This window comes from Falco rusticolus, chromosome 3 (assembly GCF_015220075.1).
Source record: "Falco rusticolus isolate bFalRus1 chromosome 3, bFalRus1.pri, whole genome shotgun sequence".
Classification (NCBI taxonomy): domain Eukaryota; kingdom Metazoa; phylum Chordata; class Aves; order Falconiformes; family Falconidae; genus Falco; species Falco rusticolus.
In genome coordinates, this window is record NC_051189.1 from 17,004,960 (window position 1) to 17,014,983 (window position 10,024).

Consider the following 10,024-nt stretch of genomic DNA (forward strand, 5'->3'; position numbering starts at 1 on the left):
TTTCTGAGGCTTAATTACTGGGTCTAAAGATAAAGGCGATTAAAAAAATTCATCACTCAAGAACTGACATTATTTGCATCAAGGAAGTAGGTCCACATTTCTGTAACATCATGAAATCTTAACAGAAGCCATCAGTGTAAAACTGGCAATGCTGATCATATTTTTAAAAATAAATAGGGGGACAAAGATTCCTTTAAAGACCTGATCTTAATTTGGGCTGAACATCTCACAAGTCCTTTCCTGGAAAGTGCTCGGTACATTTCTGAATCAGCTGGTTGAAAGAACGATGAACTGCAAAGACAAATGCCTACATGTATGAGTTAGTTTTCTCAGATATAGTCATAACCACATCCTGAGTTAGGGCACCGTGTTTGCCATTTGTCTTATCAAACAGGGATCGCTGTTACCAGCCTAGTAGTGACAACAAGGCATGAGTGTTGAAAGAGAGAGAAGGGAAAGGAAAAATTCTTTGAGTGGCCAGTTGGAAAGACGGGTGATGTGGCCCTGCAGTTGGGTGTCCTCTCCGGTATAGCAGGGTGCCACCAATATAAGATGCCATAATAACTACATGGTCTTCATCAGGAACTGTCTGGGGGGAATTTGTACCTTTTTCCTGCTCATTGAGAGCACGCTTTGATCAGGGTGGGTGTTGCATGCCAGCTGGTTGTTAATCTTTGTGTATTGGTGGGTCACCTCATTGAAAGCTACCACCAAGGGAAAGGGAAAGTGTGGGTATGGGTCTCACCCTGGTGGCAATTGCTCCCTTTGAGAACCTGTTTGCAGGCTCAGGGCCATGAGAATAACAGCATGGGAACAACAGTGTGAGAACAACTCGGGAAAACAACTGATAACAGGAAAACAACTGCCCCAGAAGCTCTTGAAAACGCTCCTGTGGCAGCTTGGGAGAAAGGGTAAAAAGCTGCAAGTGAAAGACAGGCTACAGAATGGCAGCTGGAAGGCCCTTAGCATTACATGAGCTAAGGCACCTATGGCACTGACACGATGAAGAGAGCTGGCATCCCAGAACGGGGCCCGTGACATGGAGGGTGCTGAGCAGGACATTGCTAAGACAGTCTGAAACGTGTCTGAAATGTGAAGAAGAAGTCAATCTTGAAAGTTCCACCTTTCTCTTGGACTTAGGTATTTACCTGAAAGCCCAAATCTGGTGTCAGCTTGTACCTTGGGTCTGCCTCGCTGCAGAATACTGAAGATCCACAATTCACTTTTTAGTCCTCCCTACAATCAAGCCAGGACCTCACTGGGATGGGTCATGACTTCCGGCCTGTGCACCCGCATCTTCTTCCTGTGGAAGCTGGAGAGTGGAAGATTACTGCACACCTTGGCATCCCCTGGCCACACAGTCAGAAAGTGGCAAGGGCAATCATCCAGACTGGGGATCTGCAGAACACTCCCATACATAACTATAATCCTCCCCTTGGGAAGAGATTACCAGCTAGCTTTTTTTCTTCCTGAACATAACTGGAACAGATAATTCATTCTTTTTGTATAAAAACCTGCTAGTTCAAGCACTAGCCTAGAAATGGTGAGATTTGGCTCTCACACCCTCAGCTCAAGAGATTTCAAAACCACTGCTTCTCTTTCCACGTGAGCATCTTCACAGGTTTGCTGGAGGTTCGTGAGAGAAGGAAATGCTCTCCACCCTTCACATCCCTAATTGCAGTTGGGCTGTTGTGCAAAAAAAGAGGCTTTGCATCTGCAACAGAAGGCAAGCAAAAGAGATCCTGCCTCTGTGGTATGTTTGGGCTCTTCTGGGGTGGGGAATGAGGAGTGATGATTGATCCTTGCACCATGGACTTCTCTGGTCCTGCTTCATGGTATGAAATTTATAAATAGCACTAGGAGTGAGGAACAGAGCTCTGGGCTTGCTTCTCCAAGGGGGGGTGCCAGTGGCTACTTACCAGTGAGAAACCTTTTCCTTGGTCTTTCTTCATCTAGGGTTCAGCTTCAACAGAAAGGGTAAAGAAGAGTCCACCTTGTCATCAGCCTGTAGTTAGGTCACACCTGACCAAACACAGTTGGTAGCTGTGGACTTTCTATTCTAGTCTTCTCTCTTGAGCTCTAAACTTTTCTAGACAAAGCTTAGATTTTTGTGATGTGTCTACACACCAGCCAGAATAACACTGCCAAGCACCTTGCTATTATCTTGCTACTGTCATTAATTACTTAATTAAAGCTGGTCATGATATGTTAATGATAAACCTTAGCCTGATTTCTGAGAAGAACAGAAAATTGGCTTAGTTTTCCTAGCTCTGGTCTCATTAAAGCATCATGTCATTCTCATTATAATGTGCTTTTCATGACTTAATCGATTATTTACTGCAGGGGAAATCTGAAATGCACAGAATATATTTACACTGTGAAAAGGCTAGTGGATACTAGTCTTTGAACCAATGTTTTTTTATAGGGAATTGCTTCCCAAGTCCGTCTCATGGCTACTTTTAAAAATAATACTATTTAAAATAGATGCTTAAGGGATGAGTAACAAGTCCTGGTTTTGCAAATGCAGACATTAGATCACGGTGACCCTCTGCCTCCTGGGGACAACAACTTCCCTCTCATTTCCAAGCCATCAGATAATGTGTGCTGAGTAAAGTGAACTTAGGTCAGAGAGCTGTTCACATACACTGCTAATTGGTGAACTCCTCATTTAGTGTTTTAAGGGATCTGACAGCAGTTGATGTTTCAGTCTTACTCCCCACAGGGCTTCTTGATCCAGCAGAGCTCTTTCTTTTATTGTTTTTTATTTTAAAACAGCAATGTTTTCTCCCCAAAAGTTCTAATATCTGTGAATCCAAGGCGCATTTTTCTGTTTTGTTCAAAACATAGCACCTTGCTAAGCACTGTTTCCTCATCCATGGTGCAGCAGTGACTCAGAGTGAGACATGCTGAACAGTCAGCACCGCTCCCTGTGGTGTCTGGCCATTTAGAGTACTCCCTCACCACCCATACGTCTTTGTGGTTTGAGAGGTCTGACAAGATTGCCATCAAAAGTGGAAAATTCAGTAAAGCCTAACTCTATTTCAACATCGGCTGTTGGTTTAAAATGTCAAAGCACAGAGAAAGCAAAGCCATAACGATAAGGGAACTGCAACGCAACTGTTGTCAAGGTAAATGCAAACAACGTGGGGTTCGTGAGCTGATGCTACAATTAGAAATATCTCAGTTTTTCCTTCCAGTTCATCAGGACCTATATTCATGAAGACACCGGAGGAGAAATGGCACAAGAGTTGCCTTCATCGTGTGTACTCAGTGGATGGTCCACAAAGAGCTACCTCTCACTCAGGAGGAGGTGAGTCTATCATGCCCAAGAGAGATGGAAGATGAAGGAAGAAGGTCAGCCTCTCCATGAAGCGGGTCCTCAGGGGGTAGATGAGCAGGCTCAAAGGCTTTCAACAATGTCAATGAACATGCTTCTTCACAGCCATTATACTCTCCCACTACTTGGTATAAATGCATGGATGGTTGATATGCTCAGCACTGAACAGGAAGAGTTAGACAATCTCATTTCTCTAAAGAAACGAAAAAGTCCTTTGTCTTCAAGGCATCACATATTTTCAAGTGTCTCCACACTTGAATATCCACCTGGAAGCCTTTTGGGGTCAGGTGCTTAGCGCCCCTGAAATTCACAGCTGTAAATGGTGCTATGAAGCACCACGGCTATTCAGTGTTTTGGAAGGAGCAGATGCCTGGAGTTGAAGCATGCCATGTGAAGCAGCCCTTTGAAACACACCGGACAGGCAGTCAGCTGTTGTCCTTAAATAAAAGGAATAGGAGAGAGCAGACTAAATCATATCTGGTCTTTGCCTTCAAAGCCAGTCATTCGTGATGTGGCCTTTTTACTCAAAATGCAGCATGCCTCGAGATTTTGCCACCTGCTCTCTTTCCTCCAAGGAAAACTCTGCTTTTTTTTTACCTCCATTGCAAAAATTAACATCATAAGGCGGAAAGCACTTTGCTGTACTGGTTTGCAGTACACCATGAAGCAAAATGACCCACAAGTCAATGTCCTTGGCCAAATCTGCCAATGTCTTGGGATGTATGTATTTATAGCCTCTAAAAGGTATCCACACCAAGTGATATGTGAGCTGGAGCAGCAGTGCTGGAAAGCCACCTCTCTGTGCTAAAGGGTTGTCTCTCCAGAGGGAGTAGGCACCATAGGCTTTTAGTGTGGAAACATTAATAACTGCATGTTGTTATATCTCCAGTCATTGCCTGTTTGCCTGTTGGTTTAGCTTTCTGAAGGAGATGAGTGTTTGTAAGGCTGGCCAGCACCAGCATGGGCACTGCTATTCCACCCACCGAGCTCCCTCTGCTACTGCAGCAGAAGATGCTCTTTGTGAGCTCTGTTAACCTGTTCCCCTGCTGAAGAAAAGCCTCTGTGATCATGGGCCCACCTGTCTTAGCAATCCACAGCATTCACTACCCGTAAAGGCTGTTACTCCAGAGAAAAGTTCCTCCTCCCTCTGAGCAGATGTGGGAGACGATGCTTGCATTGGGTATTCCAAAACTGCTGCCTCTCTGGAAGAAGAGGGGATGACTTCTCTCCATCTGTGGAAATCCCACACATAGAATAACACCAGAAACAGTCCCAAGTTATGTGCTGAATGCCTGGGATGTCCCCATCTGGCCCATGGGTCTGCCAAAGTTTTTGAAGAGGCTGTAGCTTAGTGGTATATGGGACAGGATCCACAGGATTCTGTAGACTGGCAAGGTTATAATCGCACCCATTTGGCTGAGGGTGCCATGAAATGAAGCATGGCAGCTAAGAGAAAGAGGACAGCAAATACTGATGCAGAGAAAACCCTTCACCACCTCCTTCTGCACTCAAATGATAATGGGAAGTTAGTTTCTAATACTACACATACCATAAGGGGTACTTGCAGCTAGGAGTTTTCTAATAGCCAAAGGGCCTGCATTCCTGAAGAGCCAAGGAGTCCAGGAGGGCTGGACATTCTTCAAGAAGGAAATATTAAAGGTGCAGGACCAGGACGTCCCCATGTGCTGAAAGATGACCCGGCGGGGAAGAAGACCGGCCTGGCTGAAGAGAGAACTTTGGCTGGAACTTGGGGGAAAAGTAGAGTTTACCGCCTTGGAAGGAAGGGGCAGGCAGCACGGGAGGACTACAAGGATGTCACGAGGCTGTGCAGGGGCAAAATTAGAGAGGTGAAAGCCCAGCTAGAGCTCAGGCTGGCCACTGCCGTAAAAGATAACAAAAAATGTTTTTACAAATGCATTAGAAACAAAAGGAGGGCCAAGGACAATCTGCATCCTTTATTGGATGTGGCAGTGAACATTGCCATGGAGGATGAGGTGCTTAGTGCCACCTTTGCTTCAGTCTTTAACAGGAAGACCAGTGACCCTCAGGGTACACAGCCCCCGAGCTGGATGACAGGGACAAGGAGCAGAATGAAGCCCCCACAGTCCAGGAGGAAACGGTCAGTGACCTGCTGCTCCACTTAGACACGCACAAGTCTATGGGGCTGGATGGGACCCACCTGAGGGCACTGAGGGAGCTGGGGGAGGGGCTCGCCAAGCTGCTCTCCATCATTTATCAGCAGCCCTGGCTAACGGGGGGTCCCAGAAGACAGTAGGTCAGCCAGCGTGACACCCATCTGCAAGAAGGGCCGGAAGGAGGATGCAGGGAACTACAGGCCTGTCAGCCTGACCTCGGTGCCAGGGAAGGTTCTGGAGCAGAGCATCCTGAGCGCCATCACGGCATGTGCAGGACAGCTGGGGGATCAGGCCCAGCCAGCATGGGGTTATGAAAGGCAGGTCCTGCTGGACGAACCTGATCTCCTCCTGTGACAAGATGACCCACCCAGTGGGTGAGGGAAAGGCTGTGGATGGTGCCTGCCTGGACCTTAGTAACGCCTTTGACACCGTCTCCCACAGCATTCTCCTGGAGAAACTGGCTGCTCGTGGCTCAGACGGGTGTGCTCTGTGCTGGGGAAAAAGCTGGCTGGATGGCCGAGCCCAAAGAGCGGTGGTGAACAGAGATACATCCCACTGGCAGCTGGTCACAAGTGGTGTTCCCCAGGGCTCAGTGCTGGGGCCAGTCCTGTTCAGTATCTTTAATGATGGTTGGGATGAGGGGACTGAGGGCACCCTCAGAAAGTTTGCAGATGACACCAAACTGGGGGGGTTAATCGCCTTGAGTGCAGGAAGGCTCTGCAGTGGGATCTGGGCAGGCTGGATCGATGGGCCGAGGCCAATTGCATGAGGTTCGACCAGGCTCAGCGCCGGGTCCTGCACTTGGGTCACACCAGCCCCACACAGCGCTACAGGCTGGGGCAGAGCGGCTGGAAGCTGCCTGGGGGAAAAGGACCTGGGGCAGGTGGTTGACGGCCGGCTGGGCATGAGCCAGCTGTGTGCCCAGGTGGCCCAGAAGGCCAACAGCATCCTGGCTTGTATCAGCAGTCGTGTGGCCAGCAGGACCAGGGCAGTGATTGTCCCCCTGCCCTGGGCACTGGTGAGGCGGCACCTGGAACCCTGTGTTCAGTGTTGGGCCCCTCACTGCAGGGGGGACACGGAGGGGCTGGAGCGTGTCCAGAGACGGGCAACGGGGCTGGGGAAGGGGCTGGGGCACAAGTCTGATGGGGAGCGGCTGAGGGAGCTGGGGGTGTTCAGCCTGGAGAAAAGGAGGCTGAGGGGGGACCTTGTCGCTTTCTGCAGCTCCCTGACAGGGGGCTGTAGGCAGGTGGGGGTCGTTCTCTTCTCCCAGGGAACAAGCGACAGGACAAGAGGAAACGGCCTCGAGTTGTGCCAGGGGAGGTTTAGACTGGATATTTGGAGAAACTTCACTGCAAGTGTTTTCAAGCATTGGAACAGGCTGCCCAGGGGGGTGGTGGAATAACCATTTCTGGAGGTGTTTAAAAAATGCATAGATGTGGTGCTTAGGGACATGGTTTAGTGATGGACTTGGCAGTCCTGGGTTAACAGTTGGACTTGATGATCTTGAAGATCTTTTCCAACTTAAATGGTTATATGATTCTATGAATACCAGAAAACAAATCCACCTGCGCTAAGGCAGGGGCGGGGGGGCGCAGAATATAAGTTGAGGCAGGGGTAGATGAGGAAAAACAGGACAGTACAGTCATGGTTCAGGCATAGCCCAGAATACAGAGGCAGTTTTCCAGCTGCTGCCCGAGCAGGACACAGCGCTCAGCAAATTTCTTAGGAACAAAAGGACGAGGCTAAGTTTTCAAGAAGGATTTGAAACTCTGCGGAGTTGTTGAGGTAGAGATCATGGAGACATCACTTCATGTTTCAGTGAACTAGAGCTATTTTTATGGGATCACACCAAACATCCTGTACAGAACAAGCTTAACCCTGCTGCCAGTAGGACAAGGAAATCTGGCAATAAAGAGGTGTTAAAAAGCTCCACACCAGCCTTTGTGAAAGTGAACTGGTATCAGGTGCAGTAAAGGCAATCAAATGTTAGTCCAAATGGAACTTGGGTTTCTTCATGTAGGGCCCAATCTGGTACTGCTTTGATAGAAAAAAAAAAAAAAAAAAGGAAAAAAGGAAGAAAAAGAAATAGTGTTTGATTTCTTGATTAAAAATGGGCTCTGGGTTTTTTTGGATAAGTATTTTCTCCATACAAAACTCACAAGCTTTGAGTCAAAGAAGAAAGGGAGAAATAATCACCACGGAAAGGAAACACAAGCCCAAAAAACCAGAAGTGCTTCAGCTCTGTGGGGCTGAGAGAACGAGTGTATATCCTGTGATGCACTTGGCGATATGCAAGTGGGTTTCCTCCTGGATTTCAATCTCACTAAAATTAGAGGTTGGAGCTCGGGGGATGCGAGTTCAACTTCTGATTCTGCAAAGCTTCCTGTGAGGCACGGGACGAATTCTCAAACCTCTCTGGGTCTCACCTGTGAAACAGTAATAACATTCTTTGTCTATTTAAATTACTGCTTCTTCCTATGAGTTTGTACCAGGCCTAGAGTAACAGGGCCCTGCTGTATCATTAGACTCTCTAGCTGTCTCTGTGCTATGAATAATAATGTTTATTAATCATAATAAACACGTCAGCGCTGTCAGTGTGCACAGAGGAAGCAGAGCAGTGTCTGACAATCACATCCTGCTATGTAAAGCATGAGGTGGAAAAATGAGGCTCATTCTGCAGGTAATATAAAAGCCAGGGATGGCCAAAGTCTTTCTGCAGACAATATGAGACGAAAAGAGAAAAGATCAGTTTAGTTCTAAAAAATAATGCAGCCAATATCCTGTGTGGTGTCCCCCTCTAATGTGCCAAGATAGCTCATGACATTTATAGACGGCAGTAGTGAGGGATCTGAGTAGTGTGTGTCCAGACCAATACATAATAACAATAGTAAACCCTAACTTATATACTGAAATTACCTGAATTTACTCATTGTCTTCCCGTGTTGCTCTCCTGTTCTTTCTCCTTCATCCAAGTCACCATTTTGGTTTAAGTGGTGATGAAGGGCAGAATTTAGGCCATTCAATCCAATGACCTCAGGTACTGGTCCCTCCACCTGTGTGCCAGCAAGGAATGGATCAGGTTCTATTTATGAGAGCAAGGTGGGATGGCAGCCCACCTAGGAGAATCTCATACTTTGAATGTGTAAGAAGCTGATCTTATAGTAAGGCACAACTCAAAGTGGGCCAAGTTACCCCAAACTGCACCTCATTTGCCAGGGTGATGTAAAAAATAGCGATCATTCTAAAACCAGCTGTGGTAGGATCCACCCTTGCCCATATAAAATAATTGCTGCTGCATACAGCAGGAAGGTCAGTTCAGATTTTGGACTATTTATACTAAAACAAGACAGACAAATATTTTGAAGCTACTGGAGTTACGTGAGACTTCAGCTGGTGTAAAGGAGGTCAGAATCTGCTTCTAGGTGCTTTGGTTGAACCTCACTGCTTGATCTATGCTGGAGATACTTGCTGCAGCATTAGTCATCCTTGTGTCCTGAAGAGACCTCACAGCACTTGCTGTTAATCAGAATTACCTGCTGAGAGTAATGGTCTGGTGAACTACAGGGCTGAATTTGGGAGCAAATAAGAAGGAAATGCTGTATCTTGAGAAAGGAACTAATCAAACCAAAATATGTAAAAATTAAACGATTTGCTGTGCAGTTGGGAAACAGTTTCCCTCCTTGCCTGATTGCCTGTGGGTAATTACAGGTTGGTGATTTATCCTCCTCTGGAGCACACCTGATCCTTTGCTCCGGTGTAATCTATTCCTGGCCACTCCTGCCAGCCCCACTGGCATGGGAGCCAGCCTGGAGCCAGGCCTTTGGCCACTGCCACACCACATCTACTAACCAACCTCTGACTTTCTGTGATAACATCTCCTAGACTCTCCAGCCCAAGCCAAGAATCAGTGGCCTGAACTGAGTAAAGTGCTTTAATGACCACTTTTATATTAAATTCGTGTCAAGTTTTTGTTATTTTAAATGCTGAAAGGAGCTGGGCACTCAAAACCCACTGAATATCTGTAGGATCTGAAAACCCAGTTCTATTCTTTCACAAATCCAAGCTTCAAAGGTGTCCTGGTATGTGAACTCAGTCAACTTGTCACGTGTGAGTGCCTTTATAATTTCCTTACTGTGGCACTGCCAATACCTTTGTGCATTTCAACCACTCCCTGTTTGTTTTGAAACAAAACAAACGTTATTTGCAAAGTGTGTCTGCTCAAAGCAATTCTCTGAACTGTTCACATTGTGCGCATCACTCGTGCCAGGAAAACGTGTATATCTCCATGTAAAAACCATTTGTGCACCCTACCTTCATAAATCTCCCATACTCAACCCTCAGCCCACTCCTCCATTATCAGAGGGCAGCGATGATGCATTCACCATTGTGTTCCCACTGCTGCTGACAGACAGCAACAGCCACAATGAAAAAAAAAAAAAAAAAAAAAGCACAATTATTTAACACATGCCCTTGCAGCGAACAGTTCCTGGAATTTCCAGCTGCAGCCATACCATGCTGGGCTCTGGGTAACCTTGCTAATCTCCCAGCACGA